Source organism: Humulus lupulus, chromosome 2, assembly GCF_963169125.1.
Source record: "Humulus lupulus chromosome 2, drHumLupu1.1, whole genome shotgun sequence".
Lineage (NCBI taxonomy): Eukaryota > Viridiplantae > Streptophyta > Magnoliopsida > Rosales > Cannabaceae > Humulus > Humulus lupulus.
This window is the reverse complement of record NC_084794.1, coordinates 288,123,847-288,139,135: the sequence shown is the minus strand read 5'-3', so window position 1 is coordinate 288,139,135 and position 15,289 is coordinate 288,123,847. Positions and strand designations below refer to the sequence as shown.

Here is a 15,289-nt window from a genome sequence, read left to right as displayed (position 1 = left end):
CTTTATGATAGTTGCCGAAAATCTCGGTTAACAGTTTGGTGCTTTAATTGAGAGCTGAAGGAAGCTAGCGCCAACGTCAGGCCTTTACTACGATGGTGAACACTCGTAACACCACCTTCTCAAGCCTTTGCTACGATTGGAACATGGGAGGAGATGACCAAATCTTTCTTTCTGAAACACTTCCCCAGCCATAAGACCAACAGTCTAAAACGACAGATTTCCACATTTTCCCAAAAAGACAATGAAACGTTCTATCAAGTCTGGGAAAGATTCAAAGATCTTTTAAATCAGTGCCCGCACCATGGCTATGAGAACTGGCGCTTGGTCAGTTACTTCTATGAAGGCCTCACGAGTCGTGAGCGCCAGTTTGTAGAGATGCTATGCAATGGTGAATTCCTCGAAAAAGAGGAAAGGTTTCAAGAATCATCCATATGCTTGCTTAGTTACTTGGTTACTTGATTTAAAAATACACAAGTAAATAGTTCACATCCCAACATTTACTTGGAAAATCTAACATTAAAGTCCATAGTTTTTCTAACAAAAGTTCATTTGAGTTATAAAGTTCTTTACTTTAAAAGTACAATGTTAATCTTATGAAAAATCTAAAAATGACAAAATACCCAAAGGCAATAATGTAATAGAAGATTAGACATAAAATTATGTATCAATATTACTTTTACTAATTAGAAGCACATAGAAAGAGCATGACTAATCCTATATACTATTAGCATAAGTAAATAAAGATAGCAAAATAAAGATAGAGATGAAAGAACATAAATAACTCAAATATATTACATTAAGAACATAGTAAATCAAAGTAGCAAAATAACATCACTTGCATATGGAATCATCCCTAACCTTCCTAGGAAGATTAGGCCATTATGCTCATGATTCTCACAAAATTCTAAGAAGAAAATATGAGAAGAAAGTGAGTAGAAATTTTGCTATAGTTTCATTACTCTAAAAATTACATTCCAAATGTGAAGAAAGTGTCCCTATTTATAGATGGGGAAAAGGACTAAAAAGAAATTAAACAACAAAATGGGGTTTACAAAATAAATCTGCAATATTAATAATAAAATATGATTTTGAAAAATCAAATCTTATTATTAACATTACCCTAGCTATTTTGGTGTATGGTCAAAATGTTCTTTTTCTAAATACCACAAAAAGATGAGTTTTAAGCTCAAAATAGGAGTTTTGCAAGGCCCAAAGTGCTTGAAATATTGGGCTGGGAGCACTGTAGCAGCTGGGGGGAATTTGGGCCGAAATTTGTTGGGAGAGGGAGCTGCTGACACACGCGTCAGGCGCAGCAGCGTGGCAGGCGGCGCTGTCAGGTGGCAGGCGCTGCAGGCGTCAGACGGCAGGCGCAGAGGTCAGGCGGCAGGCGCAGAGGTCTGGGTGGCAGGCGGCTCGGTTCGGTGGCGTGGCGGCGCGGCTCGGCTCGGTTGAGGCTTGGCTGCGGGCTGCTGGACCGTGGGCCTCCATTGGGCCTCAAATGGAACAAAGAAAAGGAAGTTACTACAATAATATCATTTTTAGCACTCATTTTTCAAGTTTAATTCTTTTCTATATTTTTTTCTTTTAATTAGACTCAAATGCATTATAATTCATATAAAATATTTTTAAATTAAATTAAAACTAATATTTTCCATTTAAAGAATATATCATAATAAATTCAAGAAAATATTATTTAAAACTTAATTTAATTTGAACTTAAACTTGATAAAATGACATCTTTTGAGCACTAATCACAACCCCCAACCAGCTTATTGCTAGTCCCTAGCAGTTCAAGCGAAAAAGAAAATTGTCAAGTTGAATAATCAAGTCAAACCAAGCAAAATCATCTAAGCATTTTCAAATTATCAGCAAGAAGTCAGAAATTACTATCTAAGCTACTATAGTTGCGATTTCAGAGTTGTGTGTGTGTGCACCAAACCATATTCTTTTTCTCACAAGTCATAACACAAATAGTATCGACAAATCTCAAAAGTATAAAGATCTCAACTCCAAATTCCTCACGGGCATTGAAAGTATTGTATGGGAAGGATTACACTCTTGGAGTTGGAAATGTAACAGTTTACGCTCAAATGAGAAAAGATAAACTTTTTAGGACAAGCAATTTGAACAAATATCGATCACAAGATAGGCAAATCAACTTATTGGAATTCAAATGACAAACAACCTTTGGGATTTACATGAGAAGGCTCTAAGAGCAAAATGACAACTAACTAACAATGATAAGAAAGTGAACTATAATGATAATAGTTTTTTTTTTTATTTATTTATTTATTTTTATTATTATTATTTTTTTTTTCAACAACTACAAAGTAATAGAAAGAAGTGTTGCTCTTGTTCTCTTTTTTTTTCATTTCTTTTTTCTTTTTCTATTATTTTTTTTTCTTTTGTTTTCTTTTTTTTTTTAAATTTTTTTTTCCATTATTTTTTTTGTTTTTTTTTGACAAGAGACAACACAAAAATAAAAAGGAAATTACAAATACAATACAATAAATAAACACAAATTTATTACAAAGACTTTTCTTAAATGAAAGATATCCCTTTAGTAAATGTCATGTCTTAAATTCCAAATATGTGACTTTACCAACTCAAATGATCAATAAAAGTTCAAAAAGTTGTTTTCTCAACTCTCACAACTCACCAAGAAATGAAAAACTTTAAACTTGAAATTTCTCTCAACTATTTATGTTAACAACCAATTTATTTATCATATGTTTGGAAAGTGCACAAAATAACTCTGAAAATCACTTCTTAATAGCTTAACATAGTAAAAACTGACTCAAACCAACAAATTATACTCATGCTTGGATAATTTTGAGAAAATTTGACTTAAAAATTCAACAAGACAATAATGTTTCCCAAATGACTGCTAATGACGTAACAATAAGATTTTACAAATGAAAGCCAATGCATGTTCACCACCCCCAACCAAAAATCAGACAGTGTCCTCAATGTCAAAATGAATAAGCAATGAAAAAGATAAAGAAAGAGAACACCTGGATGATGACCATGTCCATGAGGTGAGAGCGAAAATAGCCTGGTAACAAAACCCCAAAACAAAATACAAGAACGAAAAGCATACAAAAATAAAAGAAAGACAGAAAAATAAAGCTAGGGAAAAATAAAAATAAAAAGAACAACAACAAACCATTCAGAACGTCAGAGTGTATAGATTGGGTCCTTAAGAAGGACCTCTTCAACACGACTCACACTCTCAATGTAATGCTTCAGTCTTTGGCCATTGACGCGAAAAATTCTCCCATCGGTTGGGTCCTCAACCTCCACCGAACCATTGGGAAATACTTGCTTCACTACAAATGGACCAGTCCATCGCGATCGCAGTTTACCGGGATGCAAGTGCAAGCGAGAGTCGTACAGATGCACTTTTTGATTTGGCTCAAAGTGTTTTCGCAGGATTTGTTTGTCGTGAGCGATTTTCAATTTTTCCTTATAAATCCTGGAATTGTCATATGCATCGTTTCTCAACTCCTCAATTTCGGACAACTGGAGTTTGCGATTGATACCTGCGGCATTCAGATCAAAGTTTAGGGCTTTGATAGCCCAATATGCTTTATGCTCGAGCTCGACAGGTAAATGACAGGCTTTTCCAAAGACGAGCCGATAGGGAGACATCCCAAGAGGGGACTTGAAAGCAGTGCGGTATGCCCAAAGAGCGTCTAGAAGTCGTGTAGACCAATCTTTGCGGTCGGGATTTACCGTCTTTTCCAGAATGTGTTTTATCTCCCTATTGGCTAACTCGGCCTGACCATTGGTCTGTGGATGATAGGCATTTGCAACTTTATGAAGTACACCGTACTTGCGCATAAGAGCCTCAAAGGATCGGTTGCAAAAATGAGTGCCTTGATCACTGATGATAGCGCGAGGGGTACCGAACCTTGATAACACATTTTCTTTCAAGAATTTGACAACTGTAGCGTTATCATTGGTTCGACATGGTACAGCCTCGACCCATTTGGAAACATAATCCACAGCGAGAAGAATGTAAAGGTAGCCAAAAGAAGGTGGAAACGGTCCCATAAAGTCTATCCCCCAACAATCAAATATTTCGATGACAAGAATTGGGTTCAAGGGCATCATGTGCCGACGGGATAAGGATCCTAAATTTTGGCACCTTACACAAGAACGACAAAAATCATTGGTGTCTTTGAACAAGGTGGGGCAGTAAAGGCCGCATTGTAAGATTTTTGCAGCGGTTTTCTTCACAGAGAAGTGACCGTTGGTCTTATGGCTGGGGAAGTGTTTCAGAAAGAAAGATTTGGTCATCTCCTCCCATGTTCCAATCGTAGTAAAGGCTTGAGAAGGTTGGAATTACGAGTGTTCACCATATGCTTGGGCATCACTTGGGCAGCTGGGTCTCTTGGGCATCACTTGAGCTTTGGCGTTGGGAGCAAGGCTTGAGAAGGTTGGAATTACATATAGAGGAGCTTCAGTAGGCGTGAGATTGAGGGGTGCAAATGCTGTTGGCGGCGACGTGGCTCGGCAGGATTGGCTGGCAGGGAGGTTGGCAGGGAGGCTGGCAGGCGGTGGCTTGGCAGGGAGGCTCGGCGGCTCGGCTCGCGGCTCAGCTCTCAGGCGGCTCGGCTCGGGCTGGGAAGGAATATGGAACCGTGGGCCTCCATTGATTGGGCTTCAAATGAAACAACAAAAAAAAAGAAGTTAACTACAATAATATCATTTTTCAGCTCTCATTTTTCAAGTTTAATTCTTTTCTTTTCTATATTTTTTTCTTTTAATTAGGCTCAAATGCATTATAATTCATGTAAAATATTTTTAAATTAAATTAAAACTAATATTTTCCATTTAAAGAATATATCATAATAAATTCAAGAAAATATTATTCAAAACTTAATTTAATTTGAACTTAAACTTGATAAAATGACATCTTTTGAGCACTAATCACAACCCCCAACCAGCTTATTGCTAGTCCCTAGCAGTTCAAGCGAAAAAGAAAATTGTCAAGTTGAATAATCAAGTCAAACCAAGCAAAATCATCTAAGCATTTTCAAATTATCAGCAAGAGGTCAGAAATTACTATCTAAGCTACTATAGTTGTGATTTCAAAGTTGTGTGTGTGTGCACCAAACCATATTCGTTTTCTCACAAGTCATAACACAAATAATATCGAAAAATCTCAAAAGTATAAAGATCTCAACTCCAAATTCCTCACGGGCATTGAAAGTGTTTTTATGGGAGGGATCACACTCTTGGAGTTGGAAATGTAACAGTTTACGCTCAATTGAGAAAAGATAAACTTTTTAGGACAATCAATTTGAACAAATATTGATCACAAGATAGGCAAATCAACTTATTGGAATTCAAATGACAAACAACCTTTGGGATTTACATGAGAAGGCTCTAAGAACAAAATGACAACTAATTAGAAATGATAAATAAGAAAATGAACTATAATGATAATAGTAAATTTTTTTTTTTAATACAATTACACAAAATAATAGTAATAGAAATATATATACTATTATTTTTTTTCTTTAACAATTACAAAATAATAAAAGGAAGTGTTGCTCTTGTTCTTTTTTTTCATTTATTTATTATTTTTTTTCTTTTTCTTCTTTTTTTCTTCATTATTTTGTTTTGTTTTTTTTTGTTTTTTTTTTGACAAGAGACAACACAAAGATAACAAGGAAATTACAAATACAATACAACACAAACTTATTACAAAGACTTTTCTTAAATGCAAAACATCCCTCTAGTAAATGTCATGTTTTAAATTCCAAAGATGTGACTTTACCAACTCAAATGATCAATAAAAGTTCAAAAAGTTGTTTTCTCAACTCTCACAACTCACCAAGAAATGAAAAACTTTAAACTTGAAATTTCTCTCAACTATTTGTGTTAACAACCAATTTATTTATCATATGTTTGGAAAGTGCACAAAAGAACTCTGAAAATCACTTCTTAATAGCTAAACATAGTAAGTACTGACTCAAACCAACAAATTATACTCATGCTTGGATAATTTTGAGAAAATTTGACTTAAAAATTCAACAAGACAATAATGTTTTCCAAATGAATGCTAATGACATAACAATAAGATTTTCCAAATGAAAGCCAATGCATGCTCACCACCCCCAACCAAAAATCAGACAGTGTCCTCAATGTCAAAATGAATAAGCAATGAAAAAGATAAGGAAAGAGAACACCTAGATGATGACCATGTCCATGAGGTGAGAGCGAAAATAGCCTGGTAACAAAACCCCAAAACAAAATACAAAAACGAAAAGCATACAAAAATAAAAGAAAGATAGAAAAATAAAGCTAATGAAAAATAAAAATAAAAAGAACAACAACAAACCATTCAGAACGTCAGAGTGTATAGATTGGGACCTTAAGAAGGACCTCTTCAACATGACTCACACTCTCAATGTAATGCTTCAGCCGTTGGCCATTGACGCGAAAAATTCTCCCATCGGTTGGATCCTCGACCTCCACCGAACCGTTGGGAAATACTTGTTTCACTACAAATGGACCAGTCCATCGCGATCGCAGTTTACCAGGATGCAAGTGCAAGCGAGAGTCGTACAGATGCACTTTTTGATTTGGCTCAAAGTGTTTTCGCAGGATTTGTTTGTCGTGAGCGATTTTCAATTTTTCCTTATAAATCCTGGAATTGTCATATGCATCGTTTCTCAACTCCTCAATTTCGGACAACTGGAGTTTGCGATTGATACCTGCGGCATTCAGATCAAAGTTTAGGGCTTTGATAGCCCAATATGCTTTATGCTCGAGCTCGACAGGTAAATGACAGGCTTTTCCAAAGACGAGCCGATAGGGAGACATCCCAAGAGGGGACTTGAAAGCAGTGCGGTATGCCCAAAGAGCGTCTAGAAGTCGTGTAGACCAATCTTTGCGGTCGGGATTTACCGTCTTTTCCAGAATGTGTTTTATCTCCCTATTGGCTAACTCGGCCTGACCATTGGTCTGTGGATGATAGGCATTTGCAACTTTATGAAGTACACCGTACTTGCGCATAAGAGCCTCAAAGGAGCGGTTGCAAAAATGAGTGCCTTGATCACTGATGATAGCGCGAGGGGTACCGAACCGTGATAACACATTTTCTTTCAAGAATTTGACAACTGTAGCGTTATCATTGGTTCGACATGGCACAGCCTCGACCCATTTGGAAACATAATCCACAGCGAGGAGAATGTAAAGGTAGCCAAAAGAAGGTGGAAATGGTCCCATAAAGTCTATCCCCCAACAATCAAATATTTCAATAACAAGAATTGGGTTCAAGGGCATCATGTGCCGACGGGATAAGGATCCTAACTTTTGACACCTTACACAAGAACGACAGAAATCATTGGTGTCTTTGAACAAGGTGGGCCAGTAAAGGCCGCATTGCAAGATTTTTGCAGCGGTTTTCTTCACAGAGAAGTGACCACCACAAGCATCATTGTGGCAAAAATTCAGCACACTAGACACCTCATCGTCGTGGATGCATCTTCGCATGATTTGGTCGGGGCAATACTTGAATAAGTATGGGTCATCCCAAAAGAAATTGCGCACCTCGACCAGAAATTTGCGTTTGTCTTGTGAACTCCATTCAGATGGGAGTTCACCTGTTACTAAGTAGTTTACAATGTGAGCGTACCACGACAACTTAGCAACAGAAAGCAATTGTTCATCGGGGAAATCATCATGAATAGGTGGACCGTCAGCGGGATCGCTGAATTCAAGTCGGGACAAGTGGTCCGCGACGACATTTTCAACACCTTTCTTGTCTTTGATTGTTATATCAAATTCTTGCAGGAGAAGGATCCACCGTATTAACCGCGCCTTAGCATCCTTTTTGGAAAGGAGACACTTAAGGGCGGAGTGATCAGTGAAGATCGTAATAGGCGATCCAATCAAATAAGATCGGAATTTGTCAAGGGCAAAGACAACGGCAAGCAACTCTTTTTCAGTAGTGGAATAGTTCATTTGAGCACTATTGAGAGTTCGGCTTGCATAATAGACAACAAAGGGTTTCCCCTCCCTTCGTTGCCCTAGCACAGCTCCCACAGCAAAGTTGCTGGCGTCACACATGATCTCGAAAGGAAGACTCCAATCGGGTGACTGAATGATGGGAGCGGAAGTGAGCGAATTGACAAGCGCTCGAAAGGATTCCTCACACTTAGGTGTCCACTCAAAGGTAACATCTTTGGCTAGGAGGTTGCTCAGCGGACGAGCAATCATTGAAAAATTTTGTATGAACCTCCTATAGAACCCAGCATGACCAAGAAATGACCTAATGTCTTTGACAGTCTTAGGAGTCAGCAGGTTGGAGATAAGGTCGACTTTGGATTGATCAACCTCAATTCCTTTTTCAGAAACAATGTGACCTAAGACTATGCCGGAAGATACCATGAAGTGGCATTTCTCCCAATTGAGGACAAGTCCCTTCTCGATGCATCGTTTTAAAACAGCTTCAAGATGAAGAAGACATGTCTCGAAGGAGTTGCCAAAAACGGTTAGGTTATCCATGAATACTTCCATTGATTTTTCAATCATGTCACTAAAGATGCTCATCATGCATCTTTGGAAAGTAGCTGGTGCATTACACAAGCCAAATGGCATACGCCGGAAGGCAAACGTGCCAAAGGGACAAGTGAAAGTGGTCTTATCTTGATCCTCCAATGCAATCTCAATTTGATAATAACCAGAGTAACCATCAAGAAAGCAATAGAAAGGATGACCAGCTACGCGTTCAAGGATTTGATCAATGAATGGGAGTGGAAAATGATCTTTGCGGGAGGCAGCATTCAATTTTCTATAATCAATGCACATGCGCCACCCCGTCACCGTTCTTGTGGGGACAAGGACCCCTTTTTCGTTTTGGATAACGGTGACACCAGATTTCTTGGGCACAACTTGAGTTGGACTTACCCATTTGCTATCTGCTACTGGGTAAATAATACCAGCATCTAGCAATTTCAAAACTTCATTTTTTACAACTTCCTTCATCGTGGGATTCAGTCGCCGTTGAGGGTCTCTTCGAGGGATGGCTTCGTCCTCCAGATTGATTCGATGGGAGCAAATTAAAGGGCTAATACCTTTGATGTCAGCAAGCGTCCAACCTATCGCAGATTTATGCGTTCGCAGTAGCTCGAGTAACTGCAATTCTTGAGAATTTTGAAGGTTGGATGAGATGATAACTGGAAAGGTTTCACCGTCTCCCAAGAAGGCATGTTTCAAACCCTCGGGAAGTTGGGTCAATTGAACAGTTGGAACCTCTTCGGCTGAAGTTTTCGGCTGTGCCCTCTCGCGAGGTAGCTCTTCAAAGCGAGGTTGCCAAAACTGAGTCCTTCTATTGCGTGAGTCTATGCGATCTGATATTGCAAGAGTAGACTCAATAGAGCTTGGACTTTCGTTGTCGGACAGAAGGAGGAGTTCATCAAGATTATCAAAGTTGTTGCGCAATTCAACCTCCTCGGGAATTAAAGAGTCAATCATGAATGTTTGATAGCATTCATCATCTTCTCAGGGTTGTTTCCCGATGTGGAAGATATTGACTTCAAGAGTCATGTTTCCAAACGATATCTTCATTAGACCATTCCGACAATTGATCAAAGCATTTGCAGTAGCAAGGAATGCTCTTCCGAGGATTATAGGAATTTTAGACTCCATGTTCACCACAGATTGGGTATCAAGAATAAGAAAATCCACGGGGTAATAGAATTTTTCAATTTGAACCAATACATCCTCAACGATACCCCTAGGCTTTTTGGTGGAACGATCAGCAAGCTGTAGTACAACAGTTGTTGGCTTCATTTCTCCAAGACCGAGTTGCGAGTATACTGAATAAGGCATGAGATTGACACTCACGCCAAGATCAAGTAAGGCTTGGCTGACTTCATGGGTCCCAATTTGGCAAGAAATGGTGGGACAACCGGGATCTTTGTATTTTGGCGGAGTCTTTTGTTCAATCACCGCACTCACTTGCTCGGTCAAGAAAGCAGTCTTCTTGACATGGTGCTTCCTTTTTGCAGTACAAAGATCCTTGATGATTTTGGCATAAGCGGGCACTTGTTTAATGATGTGAAGCAAAGGAAGATTAATCTTCACTTGTGTCAAGTGCTCAAGGAGTTCAGCTCGGTTATCAGGAAGTTTCCCAGCAGGTTTCAAAGCCTGGGGAAATGGTACCTTTGGAGTGGCATTGAGTGGTGGATTTTCAGGAATGACTTTTGGAATACTGGGAGAATTGGATTTTATGGGTGGGTCTGGCAAAGTTTTGCCGCTTCTCGTTGTGATGGCATTTACTTCCTTGACGTTTTGATCATTAGAAGTTGAAGATTGGGCCATGTGTTGGCCTTGAACATTGAATTTCGGTTGGGAAGGAAGTTTGCCTTTTTCAAGAATGGCCAAGGATTCAGTCAATTTTGAGAATTGACATTTCATTTCCTTAATTTCTCCCATCATTTGGCGATTCAGTTTGGATTGTTCCTCCATGAATGCATGAAGAGTATTCTCGAGAGAATTTCGTTGTGGATGAGCATTGTAATGAGGTGCAGAATACGCCTTTGATGGTTGAACTTGTTGCTCACTTCTCCATTGGCCTCCAGACGATTGAGCTTGGTTGGAATCTCTCCAACTGAAATTTGGGTGGTTTCTCCAACCAGGGTTGTACGTATGGGAGAATGGCTTGTTATATGCCCCTAAGGCATTGCATTGCTCCTCATAAACCCCCCTCATTTCATTCAAAGCTAAGCAGTCCTTAGCTACGTGCTCCGTCCCTCCACAAACAAAGCAAGGTTCTTGCGGTTCCGCTTGAGCGATCATGTGCGAATTTTGCCCATTTTTCGTCATCAAGACCTCAAACTGCTTTTTCAAAGCTTCAAGTTGGGCCTTAATGCTATCCTCTTCTCGAAGTTGATAGATCCCAGATGGTTTGTGTCGGTTGGTGCTGTCAGTAGCACTTGGACCAGTCCAGGTGTGAGATTTTTTTGCAGTTTCTTCGAGATATTCAAGAGCATCGTCTGGCTCTTTTTCGAGGAATTCACCATTGCATAGCATCTCTACAAACTGGCGCTCACGACTCGTGAGGCCTTCATAGAAGTAACTGACCAAGCGCCAGTTCTCATAGCCATGGTGCGGGCACTGATTTAAAAGATCTTTGAATCTTTCCCAGACTTGATAGAACGTTTCATTGTCTTTTTGGGAAAACGTGGAAATCTGTCGTTTTAGACTGTTGGTCTTATGGCTGGGGAAGTGTTTCAGAAAGAAAGATTTGGTCATCTCCTCCCATGTTCCAATCGACCTAGGTCTCAAAGAGTACAACCAGCTTTTGGCTTTGTCCTTCAAGGAGAAAGGGAAGAACTTCAGTCGCACAGCATCGGCATTGTCGGCTCGGTTATAGAACGTGGCTACCACCTCCTCGAATTCTCTGATATGCACGTATGGGCTTTCGTTTTCCATTCCATGAAATGTAGGCAAGAGTTGAATCATGCCAGGTTTAAAGTCTAATGCGGGCATATTAGGAGGGAAGATAATGCATGAAGGTGTGGAAGTGCGAGTAGGATGGAGGTAGTCATTGAGAGTTCTTGGTTGGATTTCATCATTGCGAGCCATTGCGAATGAGTTATTATCAGCGAAAGTTTGTGGAGAAGCAGGATTGGTGGACGGAGTTCCGGTATGAGTGGCAGATGAATTGGAAGAAGTGTCACTGGAAGTTTCGTGATGACTCATCCACCCTCGGGAATCAGAATTAGATTTATTTTATGTCTTTTCCTTTTTTTTTTTTTTTTTTTTTGATTTTTTGAATTATTATTTTTTTTTTTTTTTGTTAAACTTGTTCCCAGGTAGATTTGGAGGTTTTCGGGTGATCTCCAACGCCTTACTAGAACTCCCCGAGGTTACTAAGTAAGTATGGTGGATCACAAGTCAACCTTTTCGACCAAACAACCTTTAAGCAGAGTGGAATTGCTTATTTTGACAGAACAAGCTTGGTTTTCTTATAGTAATAAGTTCAACAATGTAATAGTGCAAATGTAGATGCTCGAAATGTTCCCAGGCCGATTGGGAAGGTTGCCAAGGTACCGCTTTAGACCCACACTTGCCTAGACAGAACTGCCCGAGGTTCCCAGGTAAGTGTGGAGGGTAACGCTATCACAAACCTTATTTAACAACCAATCTTTCTAGACAGAACAATATCGGTTTCTACCATTTGTAATATTACACAATTGTTCCCAATACTAAGCGTTTTATGATTGAAATTTTATGAACAATTTTATGCAATTTTTTTTTAAAAAAAAAAAAAAAACTAAATTCTAAGGAAAACTAAGGCAAAGGAGAAGAGAAACCTAAACTAAGTAACAAAATAAAAAAAAATAAAAACACAAAACACAATAAAATAAAGAAAATAAAATTAAAGTGAAGAGAAAATAGCAAGTTTAATCTATTTTTTTTTTTTCAAATATGTATTAAACAAAAACAAAAAAAAAAAGAATAGAAATTAAGAAAGAAAAATAGAGTAAGAATTAGGTAAAAAAAAAATATATATATATATATAAATACATATAGTCTTTTTTTTTTTTTTAAATAAAAAGGGAAGAAAATGGAAAAGAAGAAAAAAGAAATAGAAATAAGAATAATTTTTTTTTAGTTTTTGCTTTTTTTTTTTTTTTAGTTTTTTTTTCTTTTTATAGATATGTATATATATATATATAAATGAATATAAATATAAATATCTTTATATTTTGTTAACGAAAAAAGAAAAAGAAAAAAAGTGTAAAAGAAGAGAATAAATAAAGATATTTTTTTTTAGTTTTTTTTTTCTTTGTATTTTTCTTATAGTAGTAATATAATTAATTAAAAATTAGTAAATAGAAAAAAAGCTATACTAACACAATATTTATTCAAAAAAACACAAATAAAGTTACTAATATTTTTTTAAAAATTTCACTAAACCTTTGAAAATTACCTCCCCGGCAACGGCGCCAAAATTTGTTTAACGCCCAAAATGTGACAACCACTAAGCGGTGGTTGTAGTATAATCGGGCGGTCGATCCACAAGGAGGTAACCTAAATCAAAATATTAGTAGAAAATAACACAAAAAGTTAGTAACAAGAAATAAATAAAATTGTAAATGGAAAGAGGTTTGAGATTTTGATATTGTATTTTTTTGATGAAATGATAAAGTGAGATAGGTGAGATAAATGTAAGATGTAATCAAGAGTTTGAGAAATGGAAAGGTTTCAAGAATCATCCATATGCTTGCTTAGTTACTTGGTTACTTGATTTAAAAATACACAAGTAAATAGTTCACATCCCAACATTTACTTGGAAAATCTAACATTAAAGTCCATAGTTTTTCTAACAAAAGTTCATTTGAGTTATAAAGTTCTTTACTTTAAAAGTACAATGTTAATCTTATGAAAAATCTAAAAATGACAAAATACCCAAAGGCAATAATGTAATAGAAGATTAGACATAAAATTATGTATCAATATTACTTTTACTAATTAGAAGCACATAGAAAGAGCATGACTAATCCTATATACTATTAGCATAAGTAAATAAAGATAGCAAAATAAAGATAGAGATGAAAGAACATAAATAACTCAAATATATTACATTAAGAACATAGTAAATCAAAGTAGCAAAATAACATCACTTGCATATGGAATCATCCCTAACCTTCCTAGGAAGATTAGGCCATTATGCTCATGATTCTCACAAAATTCTAAGAAGAAAATATGAGAAGAAAGTGAGTAGAAATTTTGCTATAGTTTCATTACTCTAAAAATTACATACCAAATGTGAAGAAAGTGAGTAGGAATTACAAAATTTGTTTAACGCCCAAAATGTGACTACACTAAGCGGTAGTTGTAGTAAGATCGGGCGGTCGATCCACAAGGAGGTAACCTAAAATCAAAAGGTTAGTAGAAAATAGCACAAAAAGTTAGTAACAAGAAGTAAATAAAATTGTAAATGGAAAGAGGTTTGAGATTTTGGTATTGTATTTTTGATGAAATGATAAAGTGAGATAGGTGAGATAAATGTAAGATGTAATCAAGAGTTTGAGAAATGGAAGGGTTTCAAGAATCATCCATATGCTTGCTTAGTTACTTGGTTACTTGATTTAAAAATACACAAGTAAATAGTTCATATCCCAACATTTACTTGGAAAATCTAACATTAAAGTCCATAGTTTTTCTAACAAAAGTTCATTTGAGTTATAAAGTTCTTTACTTTAAAAGCACAATGTTAATCTTATGAAAAATCTAAAAATGACAAAATACCCAAGGGCAATAATGTAATAGAAGATTAGACATAAAATTATGTATCAATATTACTTTTACTAATTAGAAGCACATAGAAAGAGCATGACTAATCCTATATACTATTAGCATAAGTAAATAAAGATAGAGATGAAAGAACATAAATAACTCAAATATATTACATTAAGAACATAGTAAATCAAAGTAGCAAAATAACATCACTTGCATATGGAATCATCCCTAACCTTCCTAGGAAGATTAGGCCATTATGCTCATGATTCTCACAAAATTCTAAGAAGAAAATATGAGAAGAAAGTGAGAGGAAATTTTGCTATAGTTTCACTACTCTCAAAATTACATACCAAATGTGAAGAAAGTGTCCCTATTTATAGATGGGGAAAAGGACTAAAAATAAATTAAACAACAAAATGGGGTTTACAAAATAAATATGCAATATTAATAATAAAATATGATTTTGAAAAATCAAATCTTATTATTAACATTACCCTAGCTATTTTGGTGTATGGTCAAAATGTTCTTTTTCTAAAATACCACAAAAAGATGAGTTTTAAGCACAAAATAGGAGTTTTGCAAGGCCCAAAGTGCTTGAAATATTGGGCTGGGAGCACTGTAGCAGCTGGGGGGAATTTGGGCCGAAATTTGTTGGGAGAGGGAGCTGCTGACACACGCGTCAGGCGCAGCAGCGTGGCAGGCGGCGCTGTCAGGTGGCAGGCGCTGCAGGCGTCAGACGGCAAGCGCAGAGGTCAGGCGGCAGGCGCAGAGGTCAGGGTGGCAGGCGGCTCGGCTCGGTGGCGTGGCGGCGCGGCTCGGCTCGGTTGAGGCTTGGCTGCGGGCTGCTGGACCGTGGGCCTCCATTGGGCCTCAAATGGAACAAAGAAAAGGAAGTTACTACAATAATATCATTTTTAGCACTCATTTTTCAAGTTTAATTCTTTTCTATATTTTTTTCTTTTAATTAGACTCAAATGCATTATAATTCATATAAAATATTTTTAAATTAAATTAAAAC

General features: G+C 37.1%; 2 non-coding genes across 2 annotated transcripts; one reads left to right on the top strand and one right to left on the bottom strand.

The window, feature by feature from the left end:
• Positions 1–201: 201 nt before the first annotated feature.
• On the bottom strand, positions 202–308 carry LOC133820747 (small nucleolar RNA R71). Its single transcript, XR_009887147.1, has one exon. It is a non-coding gene; the product is annotated as a small nucleolar RNA R71 (small nucleolar RNA).
• A 10,811-nt stretch (positions 309–11,119) lies between these two features.
• On the top strand, positions 11,120–11,226 carry LOC133820766 (small nucleolar RNA R71). The gene has a single exon (XR_009887165.1). It is a non-coding gene; the product is annotated as a small nucleolar RNA R71 (small nucleolar RNA).
• The last annotated feature ends 4,063 nt before the right edge of the window (positions 11,227–15,289 follow it).